Raw genomic sequence first — 20,524 nt, 5'->3', positions numbered from 1 at the left:
ATGGGGAAGATATTTTGTAAACTGTGGCAATCAGAAGAAGTGAAAATATTGATATTTGGACTCGATGCGGCAGGAAAGACGACGTCATTATATCACCTGAAATTGGGCGAGGTTGTGACGACTATTCCTACGATTGGTTTCAACGTTGAAAGCATTGATTATAAAAATGTAAAGATCACAGCATGGGATGTTGGGGGTAGGGACAAAATGCGTCCCCTATATCGCCATTATATCGCACATACTGATGCATTTTTGTTCGTTTTTGACAGTAATGACAGAGAGCGATTTGCAGAAGCGCTAGAAGTAGTATATGGGGCCACCCTAGCGACAATGGGAATTAGCATTACAAAACCCCTTGGGCCACTCTAGCGACAAGGGAAATTTAACATGGAGAAAAACCCTGGGTCACTCTAGTGACAAGGGGAATTGAACATGGAAATTGAACATGGGAATGTCACCTGGGGATCAGTGGGAATTAAACATTGGTAACGTCATAGGTTTATAGGGTCAAAACCTTTTATAGGGTGAAATGTATTTGTAGGGACAAAGGGTTGATAGGGACAAACATAGACATACAGAAACAAACAAATACATATTGAAACACACAGAAAAGAGGACAGAAATATTCTAAAGAAAGACTCACAGATAGAATAGAGACTCGATAAAGAAAAGTCTGTTGTATGGGTTCAAAACATTTATTCAAGTACATATATACATGGGCTCTCTGGCCTGTGCTTTGGTCTAAGCACTATCCATTAAATACATAAACATTTGAACATAAAAGAAACATATTTACGAGTTGTTTAGTTATTGACTCTAGTAAACTAATGTTTAAAATTAACGTTCACTCCTTTCTAAAATCACTTCATATGCAACGAATTTACATTAAATGTTCGTTTATAAGAAAAAGTCAAAACAAAACAAGTAACAAACAATCAAATAAGAGAAAGTTCGTGTTTGTCTCTCTATCCGTTACACACGTTGTTTAATATCTGGTCAGCTACCACTTGTGTCCCAGCATAGATGTTTCCGATCTCGTATTCCCTGTCAGTCGTAAATCTGCTGTTACGTCCATCGTGCTAGGTACACTTACCGGTAAGCAGATCAAGAGCAGTGATCGTCTTCTTCCCATGGAGGTGCAACATATGCCATATGAATAGTCACTTTTCCATCGGTGATGTCAAATTTTTCTCTCACCGACCGCACGTCTTCAATAGCCCTCAAAAGTTTGGAAGAAGTTATTTCTGCAGGTGTGCTAAATCCGAGACATACAGGCGAGTTCAAACTGTCGTGATACATAGATAGGCTCAAACGACCTTCATCTTTGACTTGGCAATGACATTTGAATTCCTCTAACAGTGAGTCAAGTAGATCCGTAATGAAACCTGATACTTCCTCGGCTGGAACGTCAGAGGCGAAGTCTTTAAATTTCATCGTGTAGGTGTAAGTTGTCGTTCTAAATTTTCTCGAGGTCGCTGTCTGGGTCATTTGGATGCTAAAATACTCCTTTAGGTCTATTGAATCCTTTCCCTTCTTGAACGCACTTTGCTGTGACGGTATGGTGGTGAAAGAGGTCAATGATGTTTGTTCCTTCTCTTTTTTCTTCTGCGTAGAGTTATTCATCTTTCTCGTCGCTTGTCCTCGCAATGAAGTGTCGTTCTTGGAAGTCGTCCCTTTTTATGCTGGGTGATATCAGCATGTCCATAAGGTAAAGTTTTGTGGTCTGGAAGTTTCACTGGTTGCACGTAGTTTGTCATGGCATTAGTACATAACAACTAAGATGTGGTATTGCATTGGTGATGTGATCGTGAGGCATAGAATCACACCCGAGTTTCTCGTTGGACTTGAGTCTTACGCTCTATACTTGCTGTTTGAAAGGATTCATTTTTGTCGATTGGTCTTGGTAGTGACAATGAACTATTGGTCTTGGACGTTGTCCCTTTCTATATGCTGACCAATATCGATGTGACCGTACGGCAACGTAAAGTGATTGGGAAGTCTCACTCGCTTCTGGTACACGATTTGATAGATTTTTTCCAGGGGTCGACTGACGATGTGGTGAGTGGGTAAACGTACAATCTTGTTCGGTTGGTGAGTGGTCACTTTAAAGTTTCCATCCTCTCCCGATTGCAAGGCTTCTTTCAATACCCCAAAGTTGACCACTCGACTGGTACGATAATTCAGAGTCAGTCCTTTCACTTTGCACTCCGTGTGCACTTCTCCTTGTTTGTCCCGGTATTGGTAGCCGTAATTTTTAGGACCTCCACTCGCGAAACTTAGAATCTTGTCGTCGGGATGTTCGTCTGTCCAGGCTCCTAAACGGTTTTCTTCGATGTTAGGGTGTTGCTGACCCGGTCGATCGATGTAAATGCAACTGTCCGTGTCAAAGTACAGGACGCGTTCCCCTAACAGTTCTAAAGCTTCGTACAATTTTAAGCGGGCATGAGCTGTCACGTAAGCCGCAATGATGACATTTCCAAAAGGGTCGTCTTGTACAAAGTCCAGATCTTCTTCGTAATTGACCAAGATCAAATTCTCTCGAACGACGTCCACGTGTTTCATGTATTTGGTTTTGTCGTGAATCATCTGGAAGTAGCGGGAAGGTTCTGTCAAATATTCCGTCTTGGGTAAACACGGTCGTTGTGCCATTTTACCCCACAAGCAATTTAACATCACTTTGGCAAACGATCGCCTGCCTTCGTTTTTCTCGATGTGGTCTAAAGAGATGCCTTCTTGTTCATAGTATTTCTCTTTGAATTGTATTTGGTCTTCGGGAGTGTGACACCAGGAAGGATAGCCGCTGGCTTCTTGTTTCAGTTTCAAAAAGGCATCCACGTAGTCAGCGAAAATGCCTTTCTGACTGGGATCACCCTTGTGGTATTGTTGTGTCTTGGGAAAGTGGCAAATTTCGTACACTTCTAACAGTTGGTATCCCATGTCCAGAGCTTTGAACAATTCTACGCTGACCCAGGTTCCCGTCAAGGCACGTTCTTCCTGGGTGTGCTGACAAGGTTGGTCTTGGTTGCACGTTTCGGCACAAGTACGGCACAATGGAAACATCAGTTTGCCTTGACAATGGTGAGGTAAGACGGGATGGTATAGGTTCGTGGGAGGCAAAACTTTACACTTGATCAAGCCTTCGTATTGTCGAATGTTTTTCAGGTCGATGTGTTCCGTTAACAATTGCGGGTGCCCTACAGGAAAGCGACAATATTTGCACACGTAGGGATACAGCGAACACACGTCCAAGTATTTGATTTCTTCTCTTTTCTCTTCGTCGGTTTGGTACAGCAAACAGGTGGCATTGGTCCTTCCTCCGTACAAACTATCCCTCGGGTTCAGCGGGTCCATGAACTGGTAACTTTCCACGAGGAGTTTAAACTCGGGATCGGTTTTCAAGCGGTGATCGTATTCGTGTTCCCACATTTCCACCACTTGGTATCCTTCCTGTTCCAACTTTAGGCGTCGCTGACAAGTGTCCTGGTACAAGTCTTCCATGGTTCGTTGTAAAAACTGATTTTTAGTGCTACGATCAGGGTAACAGACGGGACATCCGTGAAATAAGCAACCGTTAAACTCGTACACGATCTTGGGGTTTTCTAAGTCCCAGCCATCTACCGAATATGTTCCGATGGTCTTTTCACCCCCTCCGTTGCGGGCATGCTGAATCCATTTGTTTTCCTTGTCGCACAAGTAATGTAACCAACGTAGGGCTTTGACCGAGTATTGACGTTTGACAAAGTTGGTCGTTTGAGGGCTGATGACAGTCACGGTGTTTTCAGGCATGAATCGTTGTCGATACACTAAGGAACACGCTTTGGCAATGGTGCAAGCTTCTTTCAAAGGATCGACCCCTCCGTGTTCCATGAACAGTTCTCGAAATTTTCCACAGCAACGGCGTAAAATGTCCACGTCGGAACGACAATACTTTAGCATTTCTTCCTGAAAGTCGAAAGGGTCCGAGGCGTGAGCCTGGTACCAAGCGTAGAAAGCTTCTCGTTGTTCGGTACGCATGTTGTCGGGGTCGTAATAGTGAGCCTCAGGTAAATGGGGTAGAACGGCGTGTTGATTGGCTTCCGTATTGAAAAAGTGTGGAAAGTACCCTTTAGCCATTTCTGTCATTCCAAACGTTTTAGGCATTCGACTCAAAGGCATGGCCAAATAGCTCATCGAATCTTTAAACTGTACTTGTCCCACTTGCATGAAAATGATTTTGGCTCCGTTCAAAGTCACTTTAGGACGTTCGGTGCCATGTTCCGTATAGTATCTGAGAAGAAACTGTCCATCGTATCCGGAGAAATTGTGAGCCATCACCGTGGCATGACGATGACAGTCTCCGTAACGTTCGATGTCCTCTTGGCTCCACGTCTTGTCGATGGGGTCTAAGACCCATCGAGCGAAATCGGCTAGCGTGTTCGGTCCCCGAAAGATTTTTTCACGTCCTCCAGGAATCTTGCTGCAGTGAGGGCAATGACTGAAGATAGGTTCTTGAATGCACTTCTCGCACGCTCGATGAGCCACGCAGAAATTAGGAATGTGAATGCCAGTCTCTTGCATGCATTCGAAATCGAAAAAGATGAAATTGCTTTTCTTCTTGTGACCATCCTCTTTCTCTGGTTGGGGTTGGTATTTTTGCACGTAGCATTGGTGTTTCAAGTCCACGATGTGATGACAAATGTGACATTTCTTGTTTCCTGAACATACGTGTGCCTTGGTACTATTGGTACGTATGCCTTGTCCACACGTAGGGCACAATCTCAGGAGTTGACAAGCACATTTCTGCTGTGAACCTTGCGTCTTCAGATGTTGTTGGTAACAGGCAGGGCTGAAAAACGTGCGCAGACAAGCAGGACAATGCAATGGTTTTTGCCCTTCGCTCAGACAGGGTGGAGAGGCCAAACATCCTCGGCATTTCGATCCACAATGTTTGTGTTGCTCTCGATTATTATAACCACGGTCACATTTCTCACAGTAATATCTGTATCCCAGGAATCCGGGGATGGCGGTAATGGTATCGAAATGTTCATCGTGATAATAGACATGAATGTATTTTCCGTCCTTAAAGTCTTGGCCTCGAAACAACAGAGGTCCGCGCACTTCTTGAGGGTGCACTTTCAAGGTGTATCGTGGAGCTAGGGCATCTTGCAATTTTTGCATCTCAGGAATGCAACAGGGTGTGTCTTTGGACAGTCCGGCTTGTTGTAACAGGAGTTCTGCTTCATTTCGTTGTTTGGCTCGATCGGATCGTTGAATAGTTTTCCAGGTTCTTTTCCATTCTACCGTGTCGTTCTTGTTGGCATAGGTTCGTCCCACCACGATGGCACGGGCTAAACACATCTGGTCTTGAGGGTTGTTAATTCGGACGAGACTTGTTTTGGTGTTGCGAAGGTCGTCCACCAATAAGACCTTTTTGCGTCCAGTCCCTTGAGGAGGAGAGACGTGGGCCATTTTCAGTGTGGCTTTACCATCGGTGATGTCAAACTGATCATTAGATTGTTGTACGTGTTGAATCTTGTCCATGACTTTGGAAGGGGTTAGTTCTGCGGGTCTGCTAAACTCGATCCAAACAAGGGATTTCAAGCTGTCGTGATCTATGGATAGTGTCAAGAAATCGTCTTCTTTGGGTTGACATTGTTGCTTTAGTGTGGTGAGCAAAGAATCCCACATCTCGGTGATAAACCCTTCTGCTTTCTCCAATGGTACGTCGGACTTGAAATCTTTAAACTTCACCGTGTAGGTGTAAGTCGTGGTTCTAAATTTTCTAGAGGGTCGCTTTTCCGTCTCTCGAATGTGATAGTACTTTTCAGGGTAAACTGGTGGACTTTGGTTTGGAGTGGGCTCTCTATGTCTGGTCGCAGACGTGGAAGGTGTTGGTTCAGGTTTGCTCATGTCTTCGTTTTGAGCGAACACTTCTTTTCGTGTGTGAGGCGATACGTCACTTCGCTGCCTCTTACGTTCTTCTTCTCTCTCACTGAAATCGTGCGATCGTTTCATCTCGATTGCTGATTCAGAAATGATTTAACCAAGTTCATTCTCTCCATATATACCCTCTCTACCTCTTGTTGTCACAATGACTTGGTATATTTCACAAGGGCAAGTGAAAGCCAAGCATATAGGAGCCCAACGACAGCGGTGCGTCTTAAACACCTCATGCATCTTGATGACCCTTCGATTCAAACCCTACCACGAAAGAAAAAAGTTGCAAGAAAAAAACCCAGACAGTTGGTGTCTTCAAGAGAGCTAGAGACGCCGGCACTGTGTCGCTGGGACACGTACGTACTCCAGAAAACTACGCCACTCGACAACGTTGTCTCCTTCTCTCAGTCACTTCTACTTTGTCGCTGAATACATTCTACCAACCCTGTTTTAACACACGTTTCTTCATCTGATATTTTTAAAAAATATACTAAACACATTTTTAAAAGAACTACCCTTTTTCGACAGCAGTGACGGCGTCTCCTGCTGCTGTTACCACTGTTGCTGCACAAAGATGATCTTTCCTTAAGATCAAAATATGAGACAGAGCAAGTAAGTTGTGAAGTTGAGCGGAGGTGTCTAAACAACAACTGCCAAGCCCTATGTTCCATTTCTGTTTGTGATAATAACTTGTGATGCTTCACATTTTCTAAAGTGGAAATCTTTACAAACGGTACAAAAGTTATATGACTTTGGCTTCTGACAGTTGTACAGACTCTTCACTTTATAAGTGTCACGAGAAAATAGTGTATCAAAGTTTTACCATTTTCCAAAACACCCACACACTTGCAACGTGACCAGAATCTGTACTTCTTTATTTGTGGATATCCAACAGACCCGTCCCAGCATATATAGCTGGTTAAGAACTGTAGGAATATCACCTCATTTTTTTTCAGAAATATCAAAGCTTTTATGTGTATCTTCCCTGTTCCACCCTTTATTAGTGCTTAGGTATATTCCCTAAACAACACAAACAATTTGGAACAAAATTAAATTTTGAATTAAGGTTTCTCTCTGTTTATACATTTTTTTTCAAGTTGTTGGTACATGGCATATGACATCCAAATACTTTCTCAAACTGAGAGGCATTTCTACACATGTCATTGCCTTTGTTAAATTCGGTTTTGTTGGTTAGTCATCGTTAATCTTTAATTCTATTTTTATGATGTATTTCTTTTTTGCTAGAAGATTTAATTTATTTATGTTGTTTAGTCTGCTGCTGCAAAAAAGAAAATGCATGTATCTATAGCAAAGTGTTTCAGTTTGTTCAGTTTTTTATTTCAAGCTCTACAAAAGGTACCAAGTTTGTCTTGCAAGGGGATTGAAACTTTAAGTTACGCGGACGTGAAGGAAAACATACCTTTGTTACTACAATTTGCTGTCTTTGTGTTCGTTCTAATCATGCTTGCCTTATATCTTTTTGTTTTAGGATCATATTTCTTCTGATGTAAATACATACATCAATGGATAGACAGCTTGGGTTATCATCCTTGAGGTTCACTGTACTTTTAGTTTCTTTACTTCATACAAACCCCAAAATCATTAGCTTGAAGGGAAAAAAATAACAAAAAACTGACACCTGGTACTGTAACACATCTGCCTCTGTTGATGTGAGTGTGCTTGACAAAATGTTTGAGTAAGATTAAAAATGTTTGTCGGTTTCAAAACTCGAACCAGTACTGTGGCCGTTTAATATTTTCATGTGGCAAGAAGAAATGGTACAATACGCAACAAAGGGATTGTACATTTACACTCCAATCTGTCTGCACTGCTATGGTAACAACGCTCTTGCGTTGACATTATTTTGCCACACTACCTAAGAAAAAACAATTCATCACTCATCATAAACGATTTCATTGGCTATACATATTTTCTTACCGCTTTCGCTTCGAATTGACTTCAGTACCTTTTCGCACAGTGACAAGATCGGACGTGTTTTTTGCTTTTTTTTTTATTCTGCGGCTGGTCGCTACACTACTTGCTCTGAATTTACAACCAAACATTGTGTTACGCATTGTAAATGACTTCATTGGGCCAACCGATATTTTACACTTCTGTCTCTATTCATATGAGTGTGCTTGTCAAAATGTTTGAGTAAGATTAAAAATGTTTGTCAGTTTCAAAACGCGAACCAGTACTGTGGCCGTTTAGTATTTGATCTGGCAAGAAGAAATGGTACAATACGCAACAAAGGGTTTGTACGTTTACACTCTCCAATCTGTCTGCACTGCAATGGTAATAACGCTCTTGCGTTGGCATTATTTTGCCACACTACCTAAGAAAAAAACAATGCATCACTCATCATAAACGATTCATTGGCTATACTTATTTTCTTACCGCTTTCGCTTCGAATTGACTTCAGTACCGTTTCGCACAGTGACAAGATCGGACGTGTTTTTTTTTTGTTTTTTTTTTTATTCTGCGGCTGGTCGCTACTTTACTTGCCCTGAATTTACAACCAAACAATGTGTTGCACATTGTAAGTGACTTCATTGGTCAGTCGATATTTTCCACCGCCTTAGCTTCAAATTGGTTTCACTTGTTATTCGCACCGCGAGATAATCAGACGCGTTTTTCTGTACCTGACCATTAGTCACTTCACAAACAATAAAACTAACACACAAATGATCACGCCATGGGCGACTCATGGAAATTATGTTAGTCATGTTACGAAATATATCGCGACTTGTTTGGATGTACTTTTCTGTGGTCACTCTTTAATCACATGCGTCTTCAGTTCACTCTTGTCATGTTTTTTAAAGGGTGTATTTTTTCTATGGATGTGATTGTTATGTTCTATATGTTCTTTTATGTTTTCAATGATTTTACTTTATATCTGTATTTTAATTTAGATGTATAGACTATGTAGTCTGAAATAAAGAATTCTTATCTTATCTTATGTAAGTGGAATGAGTGTTTCTTTGAAACTTTCATAAGGAAAATATACCGTAAAAAAACAAACGTACGTGTCGTGATATTTTTAAAGTAGGAATGCATGCTTTCTCTCTCTCTCTCTCTCTCTCTGTGGTTTTGATTTATACCCTAATGAAATATGTTCCCGTTTGAAGATACCTCTCCAAAATTGTGATCAGTGGTCACCATAATTACGCGAACTGTTCCGTTTGTCATCTTATTTTTTTCAAAAGTTTACACTCTAAAAAATTGTAGAACGATTTTTTTTCTTCCATCAGTAAATCTTTGGATAAAATAAAAGCTTGAGTTTGCACAATTCTGGTATCTTAACTTTATCCTATTTTGGAACTGAAACATGTCACGGAATTTTTTTTCTTCTAACATTAGATTTACAGTTTTTCAGAAAAAAAGACAATCACACGGCTTTTTCAAGAATGAAGCAAGTGACATTGCACTGTATAACCCTGCCTATGGTTAACTCTGAATTCTAAAGTCAAAACATGGGTTCAGGAAAAAATGTAACAATGTTCGTCCTATCCTCCTAAGACGAACATTGTTACATTTTTTCCTGAACCCATGTTTTGACTTTAGAATTCAGAGTTAACCATAGGCAGGGTTATACAGTGCAATGTCACTTGCTTCATTCTTGAAAAAGCCGTGTGATTGTCTTTTTTTCTGAAAAACTGTAAATCTAATGTTAGAAGAAAAAAAATTCCGTGACATGTTTCAGTTCCAAAATAGGATAAAGTTAAGATACCAGAATTGTGCAAACTCAAGCTTTTATTTTATCCAAAGATTTACTGATGGAAGAAAAAAAATCGTTCTACGATTTTTTAGAGTGTAAACTTTTGAAAAAAATAAGATGACAAACGGAACAGTTCGCGTAATTATGGTGACCACTGATCACAATTTTGGAGAGGTATCTTCAAACGGGAACATATTTCATTAGGGTATAAATCAAAACCACAGACAGAGAGAGGGAGAGAGAGAGAGAAAGCATGTATTCCTACTTTAAAAATATCACGACACGTACGTTTGTTTTTTACGGTATATTTTCCTTATGAAAGTTTCAAAGAAACACTCATTCCACTTACATAAGATAAGATAAGAATTCTTTATTTCAGACTACATAGTCTATACATCTAAATTAAAATACAGATATAAAGTAAAATCACTGAAAACATAAAAGAACATATAGAACATAACGATCACATCCATAGAAAAAATACACCCTTTAAAAAACATGACAAGAGTGAACTGAAGACGCATGTGATTAAAGAGTGATCACAGAAAAGTACATCCAAACAAGTCGTGATATATTTCGTAACATGACTAACATAATTTCCATGAGTCGCCCATGGCGTGATCATTTGTGTGTTAGTTTTATTGTTTGTGAAGTGACTAATGGTCAGGTACAGAGAAACGCGTCTGATTATCTCGCGGTGCGAATAACAAGTGAAACCAATTTGAAGCTAAGGCGGTGGAAAATATCGACTGACCAATGAAGTCACTTACAATGTGCAACACATTGTTTGGTTGTAAATTCAGGGCAAGTAGAGTAGCGACCAGCCGCAGAATAAAAAATAAAAAAAAACACGTCCGATCTTGTCACTGTGCGAAACGGTACTGAAGTCAATTCGAAGCGAAAGCGGTAAGAAAATAAGTATAGCCAATGAATCGTTTATGATGAGTGATGCATTGTTTTTTTCTTAGGTAGTGTGGCAAAATAATGCCAACGCAAGAGCGTTGTTACCATTGCAGTGCAGACAGATTGGAGAGTGTAAACGTACAAACCCTTTGTTGCGTATTGTACCATTTCTTCTTGCCAGATCAAATACTAAACGGCCACAGTACTGGTTCGCGTTTTGAAACTGACAAACATTTTTAATCTTACTCAAACATTTTGACAAGCACACTCATATGAATAGAGACAGAAGTGTAAAATATCGGTTGGCCCAATGAAGTCATTTACAATGCGTAACACAATGTTTGGTTGTAAATTCAGAGCAAGTAGTGTAGCGACCAGCCGCAGAATAAAAAAAAAAGCAAAAAACACGTCCGATCTTGTCACTGTGCGAAAAGGTACTGAAGTCAATTCGAAGCGAAAGCGGTAAGAAAATATGTATAGCCAATGAAATCGTTTATGATGAGTGATGAATTGTTTTTTCTTAGGTAGTGTGGCAAAATAATGTCAACGCAAGAGCGTTGTTACCATAGCAGTGCAGACAGATTGGAGTGTAAATGTACAATCCCTTTGTTGCGTATTGTACCATTTCTTCTTGCCACATGAAAATATTAAACGGCCACAGTACTGGTTCGAGTTTTGAAACCGACAAACATTTTTAATCTTACTCAAACATTTTGTCAAGCACACTCACATCAACAGAGGCAGATGTGTTACAGTACCAGGTGTCAGTTTTTTGTTATTTTTTTCCCTTCAAGCTAATGATTTTGGGGTTTGTATGAAGTAAAGAAACTAAAAGTACAGTGAACCTCAAGGATGATAACCCAAGCTGTCTATCCATTGATGTATGTATTTACATCAGAAGAAATATGATCCTAAAACAAAAAGATATAAGGCAAGCATGATTAGAACGAACACAAAGACAGCAAATTGTAGTAACAAAGGTATGTTTTCCTTCACGTCCGCGTAACTTAAAGTTTCAATCCCCTTGCAAGACAAACTTGGTACCTTTTGTAGAGCTTGAAATAAAAAACTGAACAAACTGAAACACTTTGCTATAGATACATGCATTTTCTTTTTTGCAGCAGCAGACTAAACAACATAAATAAATTAAATCTTCTAGCAAAAAAGAAATACATCATAAAAATAGAATTAAAGATTAACGATGACTAACCAACAAAACCGAATTTAACAAAGGCAATGACATGTGTAGAAATGCCTCTCAGTTTGAGAAAGTATTTGGATGTCATATGCCATGTACCAACAACTTGAAAAAAAATGTATAAACAGAGAGAAACCTTAATTCAAAATTTAATTTTGTTCCAAATTGTTTGTGTTGTTTAGGGAATATACCTAAGCACTAATAAAGGGTGGAACAGGGAAGATACACATAAAAGCTTTGATATTTCTGAAAAAAAATGAGGTGATATTCCTACAGTTCTTAACCAGCTATATATGCTGGGACGGGTCTGTTGGATATCCACAAATAAAGAAGTACAGATTCTGGTCACGTTGCAAGTGTGTGGGTGTTTTGGAAAATGGTAAAACTTTGATACACTATTTTCTCGTGACACTTATAAAGTGAAGAGTCTGTACAACTGTCAGAAGCCAAAGTCATATAACTTTTGTACCGTTTGTAAAGATTTCCACTTTAGAAAATGTGAAGCATCACAAGTTATTATCACAAACAGAAATGGAACATAGGGCTTGGCAGTTGTTGTTTAGACACCTCCGCTCAACTTCACAACTTACTTGCTCTGTCTCATATTTTGATCTTAAGGAAAGATCATCTTTGTGCAGCAACAGTGGTAACAGCAGCAGGAGACGCCGTCACTGCTGTCGAAAAAGGGTAGTTCTTTTAAAAATGTGTTTAGTATATTTTTTAAAAATATCAGATGAAGAAACGTGTGTTAAAACAGGGTTGGTAGAATGTATTCAGCGACAAAGTAGAAGTGACTGAGAGAAGGAGATAACGTTGTCGAGTGGCGTAGTTTTCTGGAGTACGTACGTGTCCCAGCGACACAGTGCCGGCGTCTCTAGCTCTCTTGAAGACACCAACTGTCTGGGTTTTTTTCTTGCAACTTTTTTCTTTCGTGGTAGGGTTTGAATCGAAGGGTCATCAAGATGCATGAGGTGTTTAAGACGCACCGCTGTCGTTGGGCTCCTATATGCTTGGCTTTCACTTGCCCTTGTGAAATATACCAAGTCATTGTGACAACAAGAGGTAGAGAGGGTATATATGGAGAGAATGAACTTGGTTAAATCATTTCTGAATCAGCAATCGAGATGAAACGATCGCACGATTTCAGTGAGAGAGAAGAAGAACGTAAGAGGCAGCGAAGTGACGTATCGCCTCACACACGAAAAGAAGTGTTCGCTCAAAACGAAGACATGAGCAAACCTGAACCAACACCTTCCACGTCTGCGACCAGACATAGAGAGCCCACTCCAAACCAAAGTCCACCAGTTTACCCTGAAAAGTACTATCACATTCGAGAGACGGAAAAGCGACCCTCTAGAAAATTTAGAACCACGACTTACACCTACACGGTGAAGTTTAAAGATTTCAAGTCCGACGTACCATTGGAGAAAGCAGAAGGGTTTATCACCGAGATGTGGGATTCTTTGCTCACCACACTAAAGCAACAATGTCAACCCAAAGAAGACGATTTCTTGACACTATCCATAGATCACGACAGCTTGAAATCCCCTGTTTGGATCGAGTTTAGCAGACCCGCAGAACTAACCCCTTCCAAAGTCATGGACAAGATTCAACACGTACAACAATCTAATGATCAGTTTGACATCACCGATGGTAAAGCCACACTGAAAATGGCCCACGTCTCTCCTCCTCAAGGGACTGGACGCAAAAAGGTCTTATTGGTGGACGACCTTCGCAACACCAAAACAAGTCTCGTCCGAATTAACAACCCTCAAGACCAGATGTGTTTAGCCCGTGCCATCGTGGTGGGACGAACCTATGCCAACAAGAACGACACGGTAGAATGGAAAAGAACCTGGAAAACTATTCAACGATCCGATCGAGCCAAACAACGAAATGAAGCAGAACTCCTGTTACAACAAGCCGGACTGTCCAAAGACACACCCTGTTGCATTCCTGAGATGCAAAAATTGCAAGATGCCCTAGCTCCACGATACACCTTGAAAGTGCACCCTCAAGAAGTGCGCGGACCTCTGTTGTTTCGAGGCCAAGACTTTAAGGACGGAAAATACATTCATGTCTATTATCACGATGAACATTTCGATACCATTACCGCCATCCCCGGATTCCTGGGATACAGATATTACTGTGAGAAATGTGACCGTGGTTATAATAATCGAGAGCAACACAAACATTGTGGATCGAAATGCCGAGGATGTTTGGCCTCTCCACCCTGTCTGAGCGAAGGGCAAAAACCATTGCATTGTCCTGCTTGTCTGCGCACGTTTTTCAGCCCTGCCTGTTACCAACAACATCTGAAGACGCAAGGTTCACAGCAGAAATGTGCTTGTCAACTCCTGAGATTGTGCCCTACGTGTGGACAAGGCATACGTACCAATAGTACCAAGGCACACGTATGTTCAGGAAACAAGAAATGTCACATTTGTCATCACATCGTGGACTTGAAACACCAATGCTACGTGCAAAAATACCAACCCCAACCAGAGAAAGAGGATGGTCACAAGAAGAAAAGCAATTTCATCTTTTTCGATTTCGAATGCATGCAAGAGACTGGCATTCACATTCCTAATTTCTGCGTGGCTCATCGAGCGTGCGAGAAGTGCATTCAAGAACCTATCTTCAGTCATTGCCCTCACTGCAGCAAGATTCCTGGAGGACGTGAAAAAATCTTTCGGGGACCGAACACGCTAGCCGATTTCGCTCGATGGGTCTTAGACCCCATCGACAAGACGTGGAGCCAAGAGGACATCGAACGTTACGGAGACTGTCATCGTCATGCCACGGTGATGGCTCACAATTTCTCCGGATACGATGGACATTTTCTTCTCAGATACCATACGGAACATGGCACCGAACGTCCTAAAGTGACTTTGAACGGAGCCAAAATCATTTTCATGCAAGTGGGACAAGTACAGTTTAAAGATTCGATGAGCTATTTGGCCATGCCTTTGAGTCGAATGCCTAAAACGTTTGGAATGACAGAAATGGCTAAAGGGTACTTTCCACACTTTTTCAATACGGAAGCCAATCAACACGCCGTTCTACCCCATTTACCTGAGGCTCACTATTACGACCCCGACAACATGCGTACCGAACAACGAGAAGCTTTCTACGCTTGGTACCAGGCTCACGCCTCGGACCCTTTCGACTTTCAGGAAGAAATGCTAAAGTATTGTCGTTCCGACGTGGACATTTTACGCCGTTGCTGTGGAAAATTTCGAGAACTGTTCATGGAACACGGAGGGGTCGATCCTTTGAAAGAAGCTTGCACCATTGCCAAAGCGTGTTCCTTAGTGTATCGACAACGATTCATGCCTGAAAACACCGTGGCTGTCATCAGCCCTCAAACGACCAACTTTGTCAAACGTCAATACTCGGTCAAAGCCCTACGTTGGTTACATTACTTGTGCGACAAGGAAAACAAATGGATTCAGCATGCCCGCAACGGAGGGGGTGAAAAGACCATCGGAACATATTCGGTAGATGGCTGGGACTTAGAAAACCCCAAGATCGTGTACGAGTTTAACGGTTGCTTATTTCACGGATGTCCCGTCTGTTACCCTGATCGTAGCACTAAAAATCAGTTTTTACAACGAACCATGGAAGACTTGTACCAGGACACTTGTCAGCGACGCCTAAAGTTGGAACAGGAAGGATACCAAGTGGTGGAAATGTGGGAACACGAATACGATCACCGCTTGAAAACCGATCCCGAGTTTAAACTCCTCGTGGAAAGTTACCAGTTCATGGACCCGCTGAACCCGAGGGATAGTTTGTACGGAGGAAGGACCAATGCCACCTGTTTGCTGTACCAAGCCGACGAAGAGAAAGGAGAAGAAATCAAATACTTGGACGTGTGTTCGCTGTATCCCTACGTGTGCAAATATTGTCGCTTTCCTGTAGGGCACCCGCAATTGTTAACGGAACACATCGACCTGAAAAACATTCGACAATACGAAGGCTTGATCAAGTGTAAAGTTTTGCCTCCCACGAACCTATACCATCCCGTCTTACCTCACCATTGTCAAGGCAAACTGATGTTTCCATTGTGCCGTACTTGTGCCGAAACGTGCAACCAAGACCAACCTTGTCAGCACACCCAGGAAGAACGTGCCTTGACGGGAACCTGGGTCAGCGTAGAATTGTTCAAAGCTCTGGACATGGGATACCAACTGTTAGAAGTGTACGAAATTTGCCACTTTCCCAAGACACAACAATACCACAAGGGTGATCCCAGTCAGAAAGGCATTTTCGCTGACTACGTGGATGCCTTTTTGAAACTGAAACAAGAAGCCAGCGGCTATCCTTCCTGGTGTCACACTCCCGAAGACCAAATACAATTCAAAGAGAAATACTATGAACAAGAAGGCATCTCTTTAGACCACATCGAGAAAAACGAAGGCAGGCGATCGTTTGCCAAAGTGATGTTAAATTGCTTGTGGGGTAAAATGGCACAACGACCGTGTTTACCCAAGACGGAATATTTGACAGAACCTTCCCGCTACTTCCAGATGATTCACGACAAAACCAAATACATGAAACACGTGGACGTCGTTCGAGAGAATTTGATCTTGGTCAATTACGAAGAAGATCTGGACTTTGTACAAGACGACCCTTTTGGAAATGTCATCATTGCGGCTTACGTGACAGCTCATGCCCGCTTAAAATTGTACGAAGCTTTAGAACTGTTAGGGGAACGCGTCCTGTACTTTGACACGGACAGTTGCATTTACATCGATCGACCGGGTCAGCAACACCCTAACATCGAAGAAAACCGTTTAGGAGCCTGGACAGACGAACATCCCGACGACAAGATTCTAAGTTTCGCGAGTGGAGGTCCTAAAAATTACGGCTACCAATACCGGGACAAACAAGGAGAAGTGCACACGGAGTGCAAAGTGAAAGGACTGACTCTGAATTATCGTACCAGTCGAGTGGTCAACTTTGGGGTATTGAGAGAAGCCTTGCAATCGGGAGAGGATGGAAACTTTAAAGTGACCACTCACCAACCGAACAAGATTGTACGTTTACCCACTCACCACATCGTCAGTCGACCCCTGGAAAAAATCTATCAAATCGTGTACCAGAAGCGAGTGAGACTTCCCAATCACTTTACGTTGCCGTACGGTCACATCGATATTGGTCAGCATATAGAAAGGGACAACGTCCAAGACCAATAGTTCATTGTCACTACCAAGACCAATCGACAAAAATGAATCCTTTCAAACAGCAAGTATAGAGCGTAAGACTCAAGTCCAACGAGAAACTCGGGTGTGATTCTATGCCTCACGATCACATCACCAATGCAATACCACATCTTAGTTGTTATGTACTAATGCCATGACAAACTACGTGCAACCAGTGAAACTTCCAGACCACAAAACTTTACCTTATGGACATGCTGATATCACCCAGCATAAAAAGGGACGACTTCCAAGAACGACACTTCATTGCGAGGACAAGCGACGAGAAAGATGAATAACTCTACGCAGAAGAAAAAAGAGAAGGAACAAACATCATTGACCTCTTTCACCACCATACCGTCACAGCAAAGTGCGTTCAAGAAGGGAAAGGATTCAATAGACCTAAAGGAGTATTTTAGCATCCAAATGACCCAGACAGCGACCTCGAGAAAATTTAGAACGACAACTTACACCTACACGATGAAATTTAAAGACTTCGCGTCTGACGTTCCAGCCGAGGAAGTATCAGGTTTCATTACGGATCTACTTGACTCACTGTTAGAGGAATTCAAATGTCATTGCCAAGTCAAAGATGAAGGTCGTTTGAGCCTATCTATGTATCACGACAGTTTGAACTCGCCTGTATGTCTCGGATTTAGCACACCTGCAGAAATAACTTCTTCCAAACTTTTGAGGGCTATTGAAGACGTGCGGTCGGTGAGAGAAAAATTTGACATCACCGATGGAAAAGTGACTATTCATATGGCATATGTTGCACCTCCATGGGAAGAAGACGATCACTGCTCTTGATCTGCTTACCGGTAAGTGTACCTAGCACGATGGACGTAACAGCAGATTTACGACTGACAGGGAATACGAGATCGGAAACATCTATGCTGGGACACAAGTGGTAGCTGACCAGATATTAAACAACGTGTGTAACGGATAGAGAGACAAACACGAACTTTCTCTTATTTGATTGTTTGTTACTTGTTTTGTTTTGACTTTTTCTTATAAACGAACATTTAATGTAAATTCGTTGCATATGAAGTGATTTTAGAAAGGAGTGAACGTTAATTTTAAACATTAGTTTACTAGAGTCAATAACTAAACAACTCGTAAATATGTTTCTTTTATGTTCAAATGTTTATGTATTTAATGGATAGTGCTTAGACCAAAGCACAGGCCAGAGAGCCCATGTATATATGTACTTGAATAAATGTTTTGAACCCATACAACAGACTTTTCTTTATCGAGTCTCTATTCTATCTGTGAGTCTTTCTTTAGAATATTTCTGTCCTCTTTTCTGTGTGTTTCAATATGTATTTGTTTGTTTCTGTATGTCTATGTTTGTCCCTATCAACCCTTTGTCCCTACAAATACATTTCACCCTATAAAAGGTTTTGACCCTATAAACCTATGACGTTACCAATGTTTAATTCCCACTGATCCCCAGGTGACATTCCCATGTTCAATTTCCATGTTCAATTCCCCTTGTCACTAGAGTGACCCAGGGTTTTTCTCCATGTTAAATTTCCCTTGTCGCTAGAGTGGCCCAAGGGGTTTTGTAATGCTAATTCCCATTGTCGCTAGGGTGGCCCCATATACTACTGCTAGAGGAGTTTACGAGATTTGTCAATGAGGACAAATTAAGAGACTGCGTGATTTTAGCGATAGCTAACAAACAAGATTTACCCAACGCCATGACAGTGGATGACATTGAGGCAAAGATAAAGGAAAAGAAAATTATATAAACACAGACGTGGAAAGTGTTTCCTGCTGTTGCCACAACTGGGGATGGACTGTATGAGGCACTGGATTGGCTAAAAGATCAGCTAGCCCTCAAGAAAACAAGAGGTTATTTCAGGAATAATGAAAAAAAAAACACAATTGTCGAGAAAGATCAAAAAGCTGTTCAAAATTTCAGCTCCAAATTTGAACATTTCAAAGAATCGTTATTGAAAGTTAAAAGCTTATTTTGGTAATTAAAAAACTCGGATTGTACACAATGGTGACCATTTATACTTAGCTTGTTTGGACGGCGGTTTTAAATATTATGCCGAACCCAGTAGTCGGATATATTTTGATTACATGTTATTTACAGAATATGAAGGGTCTCAAAAGAATGAGAGGAAAGCGTTTTATATGAACCATCCACAGCTACCGGAATATCTTTGCTTTCTTGGAACTTTCGAATTTCATTCCCAGGAGGAGTTGAATTATTTTCTTGCATATTTTCAGTTCAACATAATATGTGATGTATTTCTTGTAATTTAAAGAAAAAATTGACAAGTTAACAAACGGATTTGTGTACAAGGTATCCGTGTATCGGTTTATATCATCAGTGGCAAAATTCCCATTAGGCAGGCAATTATGCAGCTGTATAGGGCGACAAAAATCAGTAAGCAGCAGATTGGAAAATATGAAAATCTATCTTAGCTAATTGAATTATTTGTTTTGTAAAAACTAATAGAAAGAAAAGACAAAACTTGTTCTTAATTTTTAACATTATTGAAAGTCTCCAAGGACTATAAAGGCTTTGTTTTGGGCGTGGGTGGGGCGTCAACTCTGATCGTGCCTAGGGGTGACAAAATCTTAAATCTGTCACTGCATACCGTATGTAATAGGCAATAATATATACCTGTAGAGAAGGGCCGGATTAAGGCTTTGGGGTCCCGGAGCACTTCAGATGGGGGTGGGATGGTGGCCTTGTACATCTACAAATACACCCTGAAAACAGTCCTTGATCTGACCTGTAAACGTGTATAGCTATATTGGACCAACTATTATACAGGTTGGACAGATATATGGTTCATTTAAGCGTATGTAATTTTATCCACAACAACCTTTGGGTGGGGGGTGGGGGCTGGGCATGTGTCCCATGTGCTCCATCCTTCATCCGACCATGATGCAAAGGTCTATAAATTCACTGGTTTTAAGGCTTTGGTTTGGGCGGGGGGGGGGGGGGGGAAGATAATAAATCCATCCCAGCATGCCATTTCTAAAATTCCATAAGAAAAAAACCTACGAACAACTCGGAACATAGTTATCATTGAAATCCAACCAACATCTTTATAATGTATTATTCATGCTAGCGACTGCAGGGGTATTACGAAAATGTTATAGCGTTAATGTAGGTGCAATAGAATGAATATATTTTTACCTGTATGTTTGTATTTTATGTATCTAACATTGCATTTTGATCATGTTAAATATATAAATATATGTAGTTTTTTTATAAATCTGGTGATATTTAGTTATTGTTATAAAGATTTAATCTTTCATCACTCATTGTATTTCTCTTAGTAAAATGTTTCGCTAGACAAGTATATCTCTACTAAAAGGACGCATCTTTTTCCCTGTACGTCTTTATGTAGTCTGTTTTCTCTTTTACTGTTGATCACATTTACTAAAAAGTACGTTACACGAAATACAATTTTGCACACATATTATCCTTTCACGTACACATTGTCATGAAATTGTAGAGTCTTGCCTTACGAAAAATTTGTATAATACCTTCAATTCATTCTTTCTCGTAAACACCCTCCCCCCTCCCCATACACACAGTCGTGAAGTATATTGAAA

The 20,524-nt window shown here is 40.9% G+C and overlaps 1 pseudogene; it reads left to right on the top strand.

The window, feature by feature from the left end:
* On the top strand, positions 1 to 18,924 carry LOC149808162 (uncharacterized; annotated as a pseudogene).
* The last annotated feature ends 1,600 nt before the right edge of the window (positions 18,925 to 20,524 follow it).

Source organism: Sinohyriopsis cumingii, chromosome 1 (assembly GCF_028554795.1).
Source record: "Sinohyriopsis cumingii isolate HCF-2022 chromosome 1, ASM2855479v2, whole genome shotgun sequence".
NCBI lineage: Eukaryota > Metazoa > Mollusca > Bivalvia > Unionida > Unionidae > Sinohyriopsis > Sinohyriopsis cumingii.
This window is presented reverse-complemented; position numbering and strand designations above follow the sequence as displayed.